Source organism: Pituophis catenifer, unplaced genomic scaffold, assembly GCF_029215685.1.
Source record: "Pituophis catenifer annectens isolate HBS135680 unplaced genomic scaffold, rPitCat1.0.hap2 SCAF_1, whole genome shotgun sequence".
Lineage (NCBI taxonomy): Eukaryota > Metazoa > Chordata > Lepidosauria > Squamata > Colubridae > Pituophis > Pituophis catenifer.
In genome coordinates this window covers 227,562,581-227,577,400 of record NW_027256881.1, presented here as the reverse complement: position 1 = coordinate 227,577,400, position 14,820 = coordinate 227,562,581, and the positions used below count along the sequence as shown (strand labels likewise).

Here is a 14,820-nt window from a genome sequence, read left to right as displayed (position 1 = left end):
TGTACAGAAGAATAGTATGATTGAAACTAATAGTTAACATCACCCTACCAATATCTCCAATGTCTCACATTAACTATAACAGATGAAATAACTCTCAGCCAGAAAAAAAAAATTGTAAGTCAACCCAGGTCTAAGTCCACTGGAGTCTCATCATTGTGTAAGTCCAGAAAGATAAATGAAACTGAAAAAAATATCTTCAACTTAACGTAGTCGGTCTAATCGCAGCTACAGCAAGCAGGTTGCCTTTTCAAAAGGCCACTGGCCCACTCTCTGCTGTTGTTCCCTGCTGCTGCCTGAATGACCATGTCCTCCAGCCATCCAGCCACCTGCACAGCTGTTTTCCAGCCAATTCTAAATTGGGAAGCTATTATCACAAAGCATCTGTGTGCATGTGGCCCTTATTTGCTCTCTGCACCAAATCAAAAACGTGTGTACTCTAATTTTTGGCCTATTAGTTTACACGAACACAATCACTCTTTTTGGAATCATGATTTGCATTTTAAGTATTGTAAAAATTCAGCCAATGATGGTTAATTGAACAAAAATGTTAGTTTAGCATAGTCTGTAGAATGGATCAATATTAAGTAATAGGCTCTTGGACTTTCCACAAGCACAAAACCAACTAGGATTATACTTCTGATGAAGGATATAAACAGTTGTCTCACCATCTGTACAGAATGATATGACCGGTAGTATACACAGGCAACACATACACAACACAAACAAACACACACGCTATAATAACCTCTTTTATTCAGTTCATATGCAAGATTTTGAATTATGACAAAAATGGGTTATGATATTCAGCCTTTGTTTGCCAACTGTTATCAAGCTTAAAGCCACTGCTCTTAATTGTGCATTAGGCTATATAGTCACTTTTTCCCCCCTTTGCCAGAATAAAGGACTCTGCTGATGGATTCCACTCCCCACACTCCTGGCAAATGCTATATTCTCGCTAACATTTGCTTCAAAGAATTGAACAAATTCGGGATCTCTGCAGGAAAAAATGAGAAGTCAGTAGTGCATCAGCGGAAGTCTGTTCCCTCAAAGTCTTTGTCTCTGGGTTAAAATAATAGATTACTTGGATAAAACATAAAGGTTACAATGTCCCCATTTTGCCCTGACATTATTGACAGATGTCATTCTATGCAGCTCATCTGGGGATAGAACGAAGGCAGATGGAGGCAAAAAGCACAAACTGAAAATATTTACCTCATGGAAATCCTGTTACTGTACCTACATGCACTGATTACACAACTCAAACCCATAGTTTTATAACCATCAAAGAATTATAATTATTCATGTAGCAAGTATATGAATTAATTACACCCCCTATAACTGTTGAGAAAATAAGGACTCATACAGGCAGTCCTCAATTTACAACAGTTCATTTAGTGACCATTCAAAGTTACAACAGCACTGAAAAAAGTGACTTATGACTGTTTTTCACACTTATGACCGTTGCAGCATCCGCATGGTCCCATGATCAAAATCTGGATACTTGACAACTGGTTCATATTTATGACAGTTGCAGGTGTCATTTGATCACCTTTTGTGACTTTCTGACCAGCAAAGCAGGAGTGAAATTCAGCCGGTTCTATCCAGGCTGGGCGAACTGGTAGCGGCAGCTGCGGGAGGCTCCGCCCACCCACGCGGATATCATGATGTCACCTTTTTGTAACATTTTAAGCCTCTGCGCATGTGCAGAAGTCTTTGTGCATGTGTAGACGATGGCACGTGCGAGTGAGTGGCTCGCACACATTTGCAAACCAGTAGGGAAGGGAAGTGAATTTCACCCCTGCAGCAAAGTCAATGGGGAAGCCAGACTCACTTAGCAACTGTGTTATTCACTTAACAACTGCAACAATTAACAACAGGGGCAAGAAAAGTCACAAAATGGGGCAAAACTCACATAATGTCTCACTTAGCCACAGAAATTTCGGGCTCAATTGTGGTCAAAAGTCGAAGACTGCCTGTACTTGGTCTTGTTTGAGAAAGAATTGGGTGGTGTTCTAAAAAAATATACATTTAATATCCTTAGCTATGAAGTCTTCTTGATGATCACTTCTTGATTTGCTCTCTTTGTGATTTTTTTTTTTGGTTGTGGGCGGGACATCGGATATTTTGCCTTGAGTTCCTTAGCAGGTGGGCAGGATTTGTTTCTTTGGAACTACCTGTGACACAACAGACAGACAAAGTCCACATTTTGGACAGAGAGGACCGCTGGTTTGAAAGAGGGGTCAAAATTCTATGTCAAAATTGAACAGTCCTCTCTCAACAGAGGGGGAGGGATATGACATAATCTATCTCCAATCTACAACACAGTCCTTTCAACAGTTCCAAGAAGGTTCCACACCCATTTGCACTACTCAGGCGACCCTTATGAGACAGATAAACCTCCAGGTCACCTTAAAGACTTGCTAAAAGAATGCAAATGACCAGCTGTCTACAAGGAGTATAAATCCTTCCATTCCCCACCATCCAGTCAGAGCTGAAGAAGCTTCTTGGATGAGAAGTGAAACGTCTTCAATGAAAAACCAGAAAGTCTAGTTGCCTCTTGAAAAAGCACCTTTGGGACAACCATGACCTGGATGACTGAGAATTTCCATAGACAAGAAGACAGACAACTTTAGTCAAAGGAATTAAATTCTCCATTATCTGAAAATGCAAAAAAAAAAAAAAAAAAAAGCCTCAACCTGCTGGGAAAGAGTTGACTGTCAACAAAATATGGAAGTTTTCTGCCTGTCTTAAATCATTCTGTTCAAAAATGCAAATGAGGCTACATACACCAAACAAAATTTGCTCATTTTCTCTTCCATTACCTGCCTTCAGTGTAGCTGATATATACATAGCAACAAATTTCACTCAAGTGTGAGCCCACTGATTTTTTTGACAAATCTCCCTGGGAGGAAAATGCCAGTATATAATTAAATGGAGAGGTCCTGCAGGTTAATTAATTCTCAGACTCCATAAGCAACTTCCAACTCATAGCTAAATCTCTCTCTCTCTGTGAGTGTTTGTATATATGTGATAAGGCTATAAAAGTCAAGGAACTCAAAGATTCAGGCTATCTCAACTACATTATTTCATTTTGAATTTTGGCTACAGAACCAGTTCTTGGTTTTCTCTGAAGCAGAGATTATTGAATTAATCCAGACAATGTTCCAGGAGCTATTATAGTAGCAAACTTTTATTTAGCAGTGTAGGGGATGTTTCAAGGTTATTATGATCAGAATAAAGGCAAAAAGAGTTAATAAAGCTTGACGTAACAAGGTAATAAATGAATATGAGATACAATATGATAAATTGTAATTTTCCATAACGTAGAGTATAATATAGTTTATGAAAGATATACTATACAATTTATATAAAGTTTATTCTTTTTTCATTTGCTTAGAGTTAGTATTTTAAAGTATAGCCACACACTCTGTTATGTATCTAGAGCACAGCCATATTGCCCGGCGTGTGAACCCTGGATATACCCAGCTTCTGGTTTGAGATATGTACCAGGTACTGGGTTGTACAGAAAAACAAGATAAGAGAATACCAAGGAGATGAGAACTGAAGGGGGCTGAGGGGGCTGGGTGCTTAGCAATACAGGCCTAACTAATTTTAAAGGTAGAATAGAAGATTATAAGTGGACTGATACAGGGGTGAAATCCAGCAGGTTCTGACGGGTTCTGCAGAATCGGTAGCAGAAATTTTGAGCAGTTCAGAAAACCGGTAGCAGAAATTTTGAGTAGTTCAGAGAACCGGCAAATACCACCTCTGGCTGGCTCCAGAGTGGGGTGGGAATGGAGATTTTGCAATATCCTGCCCCTGGAGTGGGGAGGGAATGGAAATTTTACAGTATCCTTTCCCTGGAGTGGGGCAGGAATGGAGATTTTGCAGTATCCTTCCCCTGCCACTCACACCAAGCCATGCCCACCAAGCCACACCATGCCCACCAAGCCACGCCCACAGAACTGGTAGTAAAAAAAATTTGGATTTCACCACTGGACTGATAGCATGTGACTGACCTGGACCTATCAACCAGGCCTGGGAAGGATGGACAAATGGCCAGTGATAGAACTGTATAAAATATGCTGAGATCTGTAACTGGGACAGTTGTGGACTTCTGTTGCTGTGCTAAACTGAAGTTCCACCAGTTTTTGCAAAAACTTTTAATAAATATTACTTCTGGTTGATCCACGTATTGTGTGAATTTATTATGCACAGCAGTAAGGTAATCCACTAGGTCTTTTCAGGAGTCTTCCTGTGTAATCTGGCCAAAACCTGGGCCACCAAGATCCCATTGTTGCACAGAGATCAATAACAGATCAATTAGAGAGAATCATAATCTTGCCTTCTTCTTTTAGTTTTTAGCATTCTCTAACATAGATTTTTTTTGGGGGGGGGCAACAATTAAGCAATGAACCTCCTCTAAACTTTTACAAAATTTTATACATGCGCAAATGAAGAATACTTGATTTTAATTGGAAATTTACAATTAGATTTGCAATTGTAACATTTATAACTTCAGCATATGTCACCGTGATCATTGCAATTTTATGACTATAACTCCTATGGTACTCCCCCTTCTTCTCAAAATAATACTCTGTGCATTAGCAAGCTTACAGATTTAGAAGCCATCATCCTAAAAGGAAATCTAAACCAGACCTTTGATAGTCCTGCTTCCTTCTGTTGATTCTGACTTTTCCAATCTACACAGCTACCTTTGGGGCCTTTAGATAAATTAATGCCATATTAGCAGGTTTTTAGAGCAAGATGTTTACTGGGGTGGGGGGGAAACCACAAAAGTAATATCAAATTTTATCTTATCATCTTACAGTGGCATGATATTATAATATAATTAAAAGTTACTTACAATACTAAACTATACACAAATTATTCAGATTCAGGACAACCAGAACTGAAAACATTTATATTTTACCCTACAGATTTCCACTGCATTTAGCTGTTAATACTTAAAAGTTAACTGGGGAGATAAGATATTACAGGTAATGTTCGACAAACAATCATTCATTTAAACTTATATTGGCATTGAAAAAAAAAATGATGGAAAAAAAAAGTGATTGGTTTTCACATTTAAAACTGTTGCAACATCCCCATGGTCACATGATCAAAATTCAGGCACTTAGCAACTGGTATGTATTTATGACAACTGCACTGTCCCCGGGTCATGTGATCACCATTTGTAACATTCCCAGCCAGCTTCTGACAAGCAAAGTCAATGGGGGAAGCCAGTTTAATGACTGTTTGATTCACTTAACAACTGCAGTGATCCATTTAAGAAATGTGGCAAAAAGGTCATAAAATGGGGCACAACACTCTTAACAATTACCTTGTTTAGCAAAATTACCTTTGCTTTTAAACATGCATAAAAGTGACCCAGGTTATACAAAAGTAAATGAGTTTTATTATTGAGTTCCTCAACATTCTCTCTGTGTGTGTGTAAAGGTAAAGGATTCCCCTGTCCGGTTGTGTTTGACTCTAGAGGATGGTGCTCATCTCCATTTCTTACCTGAGGGAGCCAGCATTGTCCAAAGACATTTCTGTGGTCATGTGGTGGCATGACTATATACTGAGGCTCATGGAATGCTGTTACCTTTCCACCAAAGTGGTGCCTATTTACCTACTTGCATTTGCATGCTTCCGAACTGCGAGGTGGGCAGAAGCTGGAGCAAGAAAAGGGAGCTTACTCTGTTGCATAGTGGTTGGATCTCAAACCTGGGCTGTCAGCTTCCAGCTGACAAGCTCAGTGTCTTTAACCTCTGAGCCATTACCCTTCATATATGTATAAAGTTTTCAATATAATAAAATATACAAACCAAAAATATAGTAAAGAAAACATATATAAAATAGGAACAGATAGAAAATAAGAGATAAGAGTTAAAAGAAAAAAATCGAAAAAGAAAAAAAGAAATCACATACAGTTGTGTCTTCCACCTTTCTTTCTAGCAAGTTATTGTCATTTTAAACTTTTCACCAACCCGTCTCATTTTTAATCCCTAAATCCCAAAAACCCATTTTTCTCTTCTTCCAGCAAAAAATCTGTATATTTTCCAGTTGTTGTTGTTTTTTTTTTAAATATCCTTCTCTCTTTTCTCTGCCCAAACTGGTCAGCTTCATCATTTCTGCAAGTTCAATTAATTTAATAATCCAGTCTTCCACTGTAGCCATTTCAGCTATTTGCATACAATAATCTTGCCATGCTATAATATATGTACAATATTATTTTCTAATTCCCAGTCCATAAAACCCAATAGGAATAATTCTGATTACAACATTCTGGTTCCAACATTTATTCTATTAGTCACTAACCTCCTAATAAATGCTGCAATTAAACAGCAAATGAAGATTTTATTAAATCTGTAAATTGTGTCCATACTAGTAAAAATTGTATTTTTTGCTTTAAGTGAGATAAAAGCTGTTTTAGGAATGCATTCTTAATGCCCTACTGTTTTAATATGTGGAACATATTTCAGTAATGCCTTCAGCACCATATAGGAGTGCAATAACTCCTATTTTTAGCAAAATAGCCTATTTTTGGCTTTTCACCTCTTCTGCAAGTAACTTGCATTTGCAACCGCAGAAACAAGATTTTATGGTTGGAAACTAAGCAGGTGTTTTTGTAGTGCAATCCAAAAGAGAAATAAGTTTCAGTTTTAACCATGTACAGATTTTAAAAAAATGGATATTAAATCATTCTAATGTCTCCATCAAGAAAGATGGTAAATCCTATATTTATTCTAACTATTCTATAGATTTTCTCAATGTTTCTTCCCCCCCACCCCCACCCCAAGGAGATCATGACTGATTTTGAATGGTTTAATGTGCTTGTTTTTACAAATTCTATACAAAGATACAGTAAACTGCTAAGGGGCACAGTAGCCTAGTAGTGAAAATGTTAGGCTTGTCGACTGGAAGGTCAGCATTTTGAGACTCAAGTATTGCATGATGGGATAATCTCCCATTCCTGCCCCAGCTCCTGCCAACCTAGCAGATAGAATAATAGACTTGGAAGGGATCTTGGCAGAGGTGGGTTTCAGCAGGTTCTGACCAATTCTGGAGAACTGGTAGCAGAAATTTTGAGTAGTTCAGAGAACCGGTAGTAAAAATTCTGACTGGCCCCGCCCCCATCTATTCTCTGCCTCCCAAGTCCCAGCTGATTGGGAGGAAATGGGGATTTTGCAGTAACCTTCCCCTGGATTGAGAGAGAATGGAGATTTTACAGTATCCTTTCCCTGGAATGGGGTGCAAATGGAGGTTTTATGGTATCCTTCCCCTGGAGTGGGGTGGGAATGGAGATTTTACAGTATCCTTCCCCTGGAGTAGGGTGGGAATTGAGATTTTACAGTATCCTTCCCCTGCCACCCCCACCAAGTCACGCCCATCAAGCCATGCCACACCCACCAAGCCACACCCACAGAACCAGTAGTAAACATTTTTGAAACCCACCACTAGATCTTGTAGGTCTTTTAGTTCAACCCCCTGCTCAAACAGGAGGCCCTATTTCATTTTAAACAAATGGTTGCCCAGTCTCTTCTTAAAATCCTCCAGTGATGGATCAACCACAGTTTCTGAAGGCAAGTTGTTCCACTGATTAATTGTTCTCACTGTCAGGAATGTTTTTCCTAATTTCTAAGTTGGTTCTCTCCTTGCTTAGTTTCCATCCATTGTTTCTTGTCTTGCTTTGGAAAATAGGTTGAGCCCTCTTCTTTATGGCATCCCCTCAAATATCGGAACACTATCATGTCACCCTAGTCCTTCCTTGCATTTCGAAAGCATGCAAATGCAAGTAGATAGATAGGTACCACTTCAGTGGGAAGGTAATAGTGTTCCACACTATACATCAAGCACCTTGATGTATAGTTAGGTTGGCTGGCTCCCTCAGCTAAGAAACAGAGCTGAACATTGGCCCATAGAGTAGGACATAACTGGATAAAAGAAACCTTTACCTTTATAGTAAACTGAGAGGAGTCCTTATGACGGTACGAATAAATAAGCCTCATAATGTAATATTGTGATAAAATATTTATTCAGTCTCTAACGTGATTGGTAAGGCCAATTCTAGCATTAGGCATAGGGAGCTGGTTTCCTTAGACAGGAGGTTTTGGATTATTTGGTGACTTTTCATATCATCAAAGGAGAGACGTTTATAGAATCTTCTCTTTCATGTACTATGGTAATGAAATATCTTGGGGATTAGCATTTCATATTTTTAATTTGGTCTGCACTTGAATATAAATGTGGAATAAGACCTGGTTTTTTCCCACAGCCACAGGTCTGTGAGGAAGGTTGGACAGAAAGAATGTGGCTGACCTGAAACTACCTAGATACTTTTTATGGCTAAGACTGGATATGGTCTCCTTGCTTATGGTCTCCTTGCTTATAGTCCAACTACCTTAACCTTGTATTTGTCAAGCCTTGGCCACTTTAAGATGTATTGTCAGAATATTCATGACTCGGAAGACATGGTAACAAGGTCAGCCAGTGAATAGGCATGGCAACTGAGTCAGCCAATGAGGGATGTTTTGGAAATAGAGACTTAAGGAAGGAGTCTAGGCATGGCTTAACTCTGTGCTCAGCTCTAAAATGAAACTAGTCTGGACTTGTCTGCTCTGAACTGCTGGAACTGAAAGCAATCTTTCCTCTCCACCACATTGGAAGAATCTGCTGTTGGTATTGTAAATTTACTTCATGTGTAATTATGTATATAAAGAAGTTAATGAATCCTGCTGAATCAGTTTATCTGTGTGTGCTTTCTGGATTTGATTTTGCAACAAACTCTGACATATATGAACTTCAATTCCTAGCATTTCGCAGCCAGCATCTTAAAGTGATCTAGGTTGACAAACATTGCCTTAACCCAGGGGTGTCAAATAGTGGCCTGTGGGCCAGATGCATCACATGCTGGCCACACCTATGCCCGGTTTAGAGAAGGGGAAAAAAAAGTTGTGATATGTTACGTGATGACGCTTTAACGACATGAGTTTGACACCCCTGCCTAAACCAGTATACCGCATCGGTTCTCCTATAAATGGAGAAAAAAAAACCCTTGACTTGACCCAATTTGTTACAGCAAAATGTCTTCATGTGGCCTTGGTGATTAGAAATGGGAAGCTTATTTTTCAATAATGAAAACCTTTTTCTTTTATTTCATTTTATACATTTTACTTCATTTTAGTCATGCATGAAAGGACACACTTAGGTAGTATTTAAGTAATCCCTTTGCATCTTTTTCCCTTTACGAGAATGCTTACACAAAACCAACAAACTAATTGGGAACATTTATTTCAAGTAGATGAAATTTCTTGATTATGTTTACTTGTTGAAAATTTGGAGCATTACAGAAATCAAGTAACTATGATTTGAAAACCAAAGCTTAAAACTTAGAGGCAAATTATGGTTGATTAAAGAAATCATACTTAAACCATGCTATGTAACATATGACAAAGACACATAATATATGGTAATACTATAGCAGTATAGCAGGGGTGAAATGCTCCCGGTTTGGATCGGATCGCCTGATCCGGTAGCAATGGCGGTGGGTGGTTCGAAGAACCGGTAGCAAAAATCCCTGCAACCCCCACCATGCCCAGCTGAGCCGCACGATCATCAGAGGCTTTTTTTTTACTTTTAAAAGCATTTTTTCTACAACCTCTTCCGATGAAAAAATGCTTTTAAAAGTAAAAAATAAAAGCCTCTGATAATTGTGCAGCTCAGCTGGGATCATCAGAGGCTTTTCAAAGCATTTTTTTCTGCAACCTCTTGGCCAAAGAGGTGGTAAAAAAAATGCTTTGAAAAGTCTCTGACAATCCCAGCTGAGTTGCCTGATCGTCAGAGAGGCATTTTTTAAAAAGCCTCTCTGACAATCCCAGCTGAGTTGCCTGATCGGCAGAGGCTTTTCAAAGCATTAGAAAAAATGCTTTGAAAAGTTTTTTTTTTAAAAAGTTGACCATGCCCACCCAGTAACATTACCCCCCCATCAAGCCACACCCACAGAACCGGTAGTAACAAATTTTACATTTCACCCCTGCAGTATAGTATATCCTTTACATGTGAAAGATTTTAACTTTAGTCATTGACATTTCAAGGTAAGACTGGAAATATTCATTTTGAATATTAATTGCAGACACCACTGTCTGTCAGTAGCATAGGCAACAATTTCCAGATGAACCAACACCCTGAGCTAATATATGGAAACTTCCAATATTTTAAGGCTTAAAAATATAACTTATTTTATTATTCATGCAAGTTCTTTTGTATTTTTGTACATACTGTATGTATATTTTATTGCACACAAATAATACATTCTATAAAGTTGTCCAATCCACATAATGGGGGAAAGGTAGTGGAGCTCAAATAATATTGTTCAAGAATAATAGAGCTCCAAAAAATACAAGGTAGTTTCCACATTGAAGATAATGGTTTAAATTCATGGGGAAAATATCTTGTAATATAAATAAAAGTGGGAATAGATAAGGATTTCATTTTAAGCTTGCATGAAATAACATCCATTAAAGTGCCTTTTAATCTTGATTTATTATGAATGATGAAACAATAATTAAATAATAGCTTTGGAGGTATTTTACCCATTCCTGGAATGATTTATTATTACAATTCTTTTAATTTCCCTTTAAAACGCTTAAAGTTTCTTTCTCTGCTTAAACAGTATTTTCTTTAATGATGTTGTCAAACCGTTACTAACATCAGATCCTGATACATATTGAATATATGCCATCAGATGTTCAATTAGGGTACATATTCAGACATTTAATTAATTAGTTATTTATTTGGTTTATTCTCACTTGGATCCATTATTATTGTTAATGATAAAATAAAAAAGGTGAAAAAGAATGGAATGGAATGGAATGGAATGGAATGGAATGGAATGGAATAGAATAGAATTCTTTATTAGCCAAGTGTGATTGGACACACAAGGAATCTGAATACAAAAACAAAATATAATCAATTGCAACAAAAAATAATAATGCATTAATCCAAAAAGGGTCTCTGGAAAAGCCAGGCAGTAGATTCGTGAGGTAGTAGATTCTAGAAAGTCCTAAGAGTGGGGTCCATCCTTGTCTCATAGAAGAGAAAAACAGACAAATGCACCCCCTCAGTATCCACCTCCTAGTAGAAGGGGGCCCTAATTCCATGATTATCCAGATCAAGCAGTTGAAAGCTCTCTGAGAAAAGTAAAGCCCCATTATTTCCTATTTTAGCATCTACTTTTTTTGTTCATTTCATTTCACTGTTTCAGATACCTTAGTTCTCAGTTCAGAGGTACTGTAATTCCAATTTTTCACAAAAGAAAGAAAGGCAAGAAAATTCAAACCAGAATGGAATGTATATTGCATTTACAATCAAATCCTATTAAAGTTTACTGAGTAATAAACCCTGCTAAATCCAACAGATTTACTACTTTAAGTAAATGTTCTCATGGGCTTTTAGCATCAGTCTATTGTAGACTTACAAAATTCCTCTAATGTTCCTAGATTATTCTTTTTATGAGATTGTGCTTGTCTGGTGGCTGGATTACACCCTATTTATTGTATCTGTTGTGGCCCCGCCCTCTGAGCCTATCTCATCGGAGGAAGAAGGCTCCGAACATGAGGGAGAGGAGTCAGCCAGGCCTCCCTCTCCAGGCCCCTCCCCTCTGGCACTGCCTCAGGTGCCGGCCGAGGAAGGGGAGATTGGCCAGGAGCCAGGTGTCTCTGATGAGGGGGAGGAAGGAGAGCCGTCGTTCCTGGATGCACGCCAACGAAGGCGTGATAAACGGTTGCAGCAGTTAAGGAGGCGTGCTAGGGATTATAGCTGAGTCACTGGACCACACCCCAGAGAGAGGGTGGTGGCTGGTAAAAATCTGTGACGAACAAAAACTAACTCTGCCTAGTCACTTGAACAATGTCTGAAGCTGCCGAAGAGATATTGTTTTGCTGGACTATTTGCAATGCGTATGTAATTTTATGTTATCTGTTGCAGTAAAACTCTTGGCAGACCGTGCTTATATTGTTGCCAAGTTTGAGATAACGACCTGTGTGCGTGCCAAGTACTTTCTTAACCCTCAGCTGGCTGTGTTTGTGTGTGTGTGTAGACGGGGACAGATCAGTATCTGCCTACAAAGCATGAAGTATGTCTATTTTTATCTCATTCCAATTCTGCCATTTCATCTGGGGCTTCCCCCTGCTTCCGCAACCATTGATAAAGAGTACGAGAAAAATACAACCTTCACTTGAGGGGGAATTCATAAACAGACATAAAGTACAGGACTCATGTCTATGACTCAGAAAGAAAGGTCTTTGGAAGTTGGCCCAGAGTGTGCTTTTCTTAATGCCAACCGCATAGAATCTCTCTTAGAGAAAATTGTGATCTAGGAGCTCATTAGCCAGCTGTCATCTTTATGGAGTACCCAAGCCATCGATGCATCAGAAATAGATTTTATTACCTCCTGCCAACATTTGGATCTCAGAGAACAGCAGCAGATTGCAGCTGGCAAGAGAACTAAGTAACTCATTCTTAGAGATCCATAATGAAAAATGAAAAATAATAAAAGGTTTTTTTTTCCTTGAGAGTTCTGTTTTTCCTCTAGATGGAATGTTTATTATAAAATAAATTTCAAATAATATTAAAACTAGCCCTATTTATTACAATTTAGGAGATGGAGAACTTTTTTTTTTTAACTCAGTCCTTTTAGAGCCTCACAACTTTTGTGCTGCAGTATTTTATTGCTGAATTTGTTATCCAGGGTTAAGCATATTATTAACTGAATAAATAAATAAATTAAAATATGAAAGCCAATGGGACATATTGTATATATATGCTCCTCTGACTAGATATCTTAGTTCCAGCAAAGCTGTCTATGGAGGTTCTTGTTCATCCAGAAACTTACTGAATGGGAAGTGAACCATCTTAAAGAAAAATCAGAAAGTCCAGTTGCCTTTAAAATAAAAGCAACTTTGGGATTTCCAGCAAAGCTGTTACATCACATGACTTTTAAGGGATATTTGGGGATTGAGAAGATTATGAAATATGTACTACCTAGTATAGGTGGTAGTGCTGTTTATTTTGTTTTACAATTATTTTTGTTGTGTTGGTCACATATGTACATCTTTGTTTGCATTTACTGTTACAAAGCTTCTTTAAGCCGCTGAGATTCGCTCTCCTGAAGTGACTTAAAGACCATTTGTAAGAAATGCATATATTAAATAAATAAAAGCACAACATATACGTGTCAAGCACATCCTGTTTTGAAGAAAGACCATATCTATGTGATAGAAAATATATTTTGCTCTAAGAAGTTCAATCTCTTGCAAGTGGCATCTCCAATTGGGTAGGGTGAGAGAAAGCTCCTATCTGAAATTCAGTAACAGTAACAGAGTTGGAAGGTACCTTGGAGATCATCCAGTCCAACCCCCTGCTCACCCAGGAGATCTATACTAGGGATTCAAACTACCGAACTGCCGACTTTTCTGATGGACAAGCTCAGCGTCTTAGCCACTGAGCCACCTAGCCAGCAAAATTCAAAATAGTACCATACCAAACAGTAAGCTAAATAGTTTGGTTCAGGAGAAAATGTCTTTCTTTGATTTTGCTTCTATAGTTATTTGCTGTTTTTTACAATTTTTTTTTTGGGGGGGCGTGCATTATAAGCTTTGAGGTACAATTTTTCTGGAGGGTATTGGTTTGAGAAAGTAATCACATCTAAAACAAGATAAATATTTACTATTTGGTTTGGTTCTGCAACCCAACAAGACAGACACAGACTTCAGAGGATAATTAGAACTGCAGAAAAAACAATTGCTACCAACCTGCCTTCCATTGAGGATCTGTATACTGCACAAGTCAAAAAGAGGACTGTGAAAATACTTACAGACCCCTCACATCCTGGACATAAACTGTTTCAACTCCTACCCTCAAAACGATGTTATAGAGCACTGCACATCAGAACAACTAGACACAAGAACAGTTTTTTTTTCCAAACGCCATCACTCTACTAAACAAATAATTCCCTCAACACTGTCAAACTATTTATTAAGTCTGCACTACTATTAATCTTCTCATCATTCCCATCACCCATCTCCTTCCACTTATGACTGTATGACTGTAACTTTGTTGCTTGTATCCTTACGATTTCTATTATGACTATCATTAAGTGTTGTATGATTCTTGATGAATGTATCTTTTCTTTTATGTACACTGAGAGCATATGTACCAAGACAAATTCTTTATGTGTCCAATCACACTTGGCCAATAAAAAATTCTATTCTATTCTATTCAAATTGAAAATACAATTTAAAGAATTAGAATCCACTTTCATTTTCATCTGTCTTGCCTGGAAAAAAAAAGTGCTGAAGTTAGGAGCATCAGAGAAACAATCATCTCATAGCTTTCAGTAATCAATCTGGAATCAGGAGATCCCAACAAAGAAGTAAACAAAAATCCAGATCCAACTTCCAAATCAAGGAAAAGAAAATCATGTTATTGTTATTTTTAAAGAGCCTGAATATCAGGGCAAAATATCAATGTAGAGTTAAGTGTATTGAAAAGCAATCTGATGTTCCAAGAGTCAAAGAAAAATAAATAAATAAAAAAAGAATTAAGAATGTTTTTCCAGGTTGGATTGTGGGTGAAAAGTGGTGGGATTTCAATGAATCAGAATTATACTTAAGAATGTGTATTGCTTAAAATTACTGGTCAGCTGTTCGTTTTTTTAAAAAAAATGCTAAACTCTATCTAGATGGCTATCCTTGAAATCTATCCAAGCCACATTTTCAAAAGTAGTAACCCTAATCTGAACTATAGAAAGAAATA

General features: G+C 37.9%; 1 protein-coding gene across 1 annotated transcript in view; it reads right to left on the bottom strand.

Moving 5' to 3' along the window:
- The window catches only part of CNTNAP5 (contactin associated protein family member 5), a 424,307-nt gene that overhangs the window by 335,199 nt on the left and 74,288 nt on the right, over nucleotides 1-14,820 (bottom strand). The gene's annotated exons all lie outside the window — the stretch shown is intronic.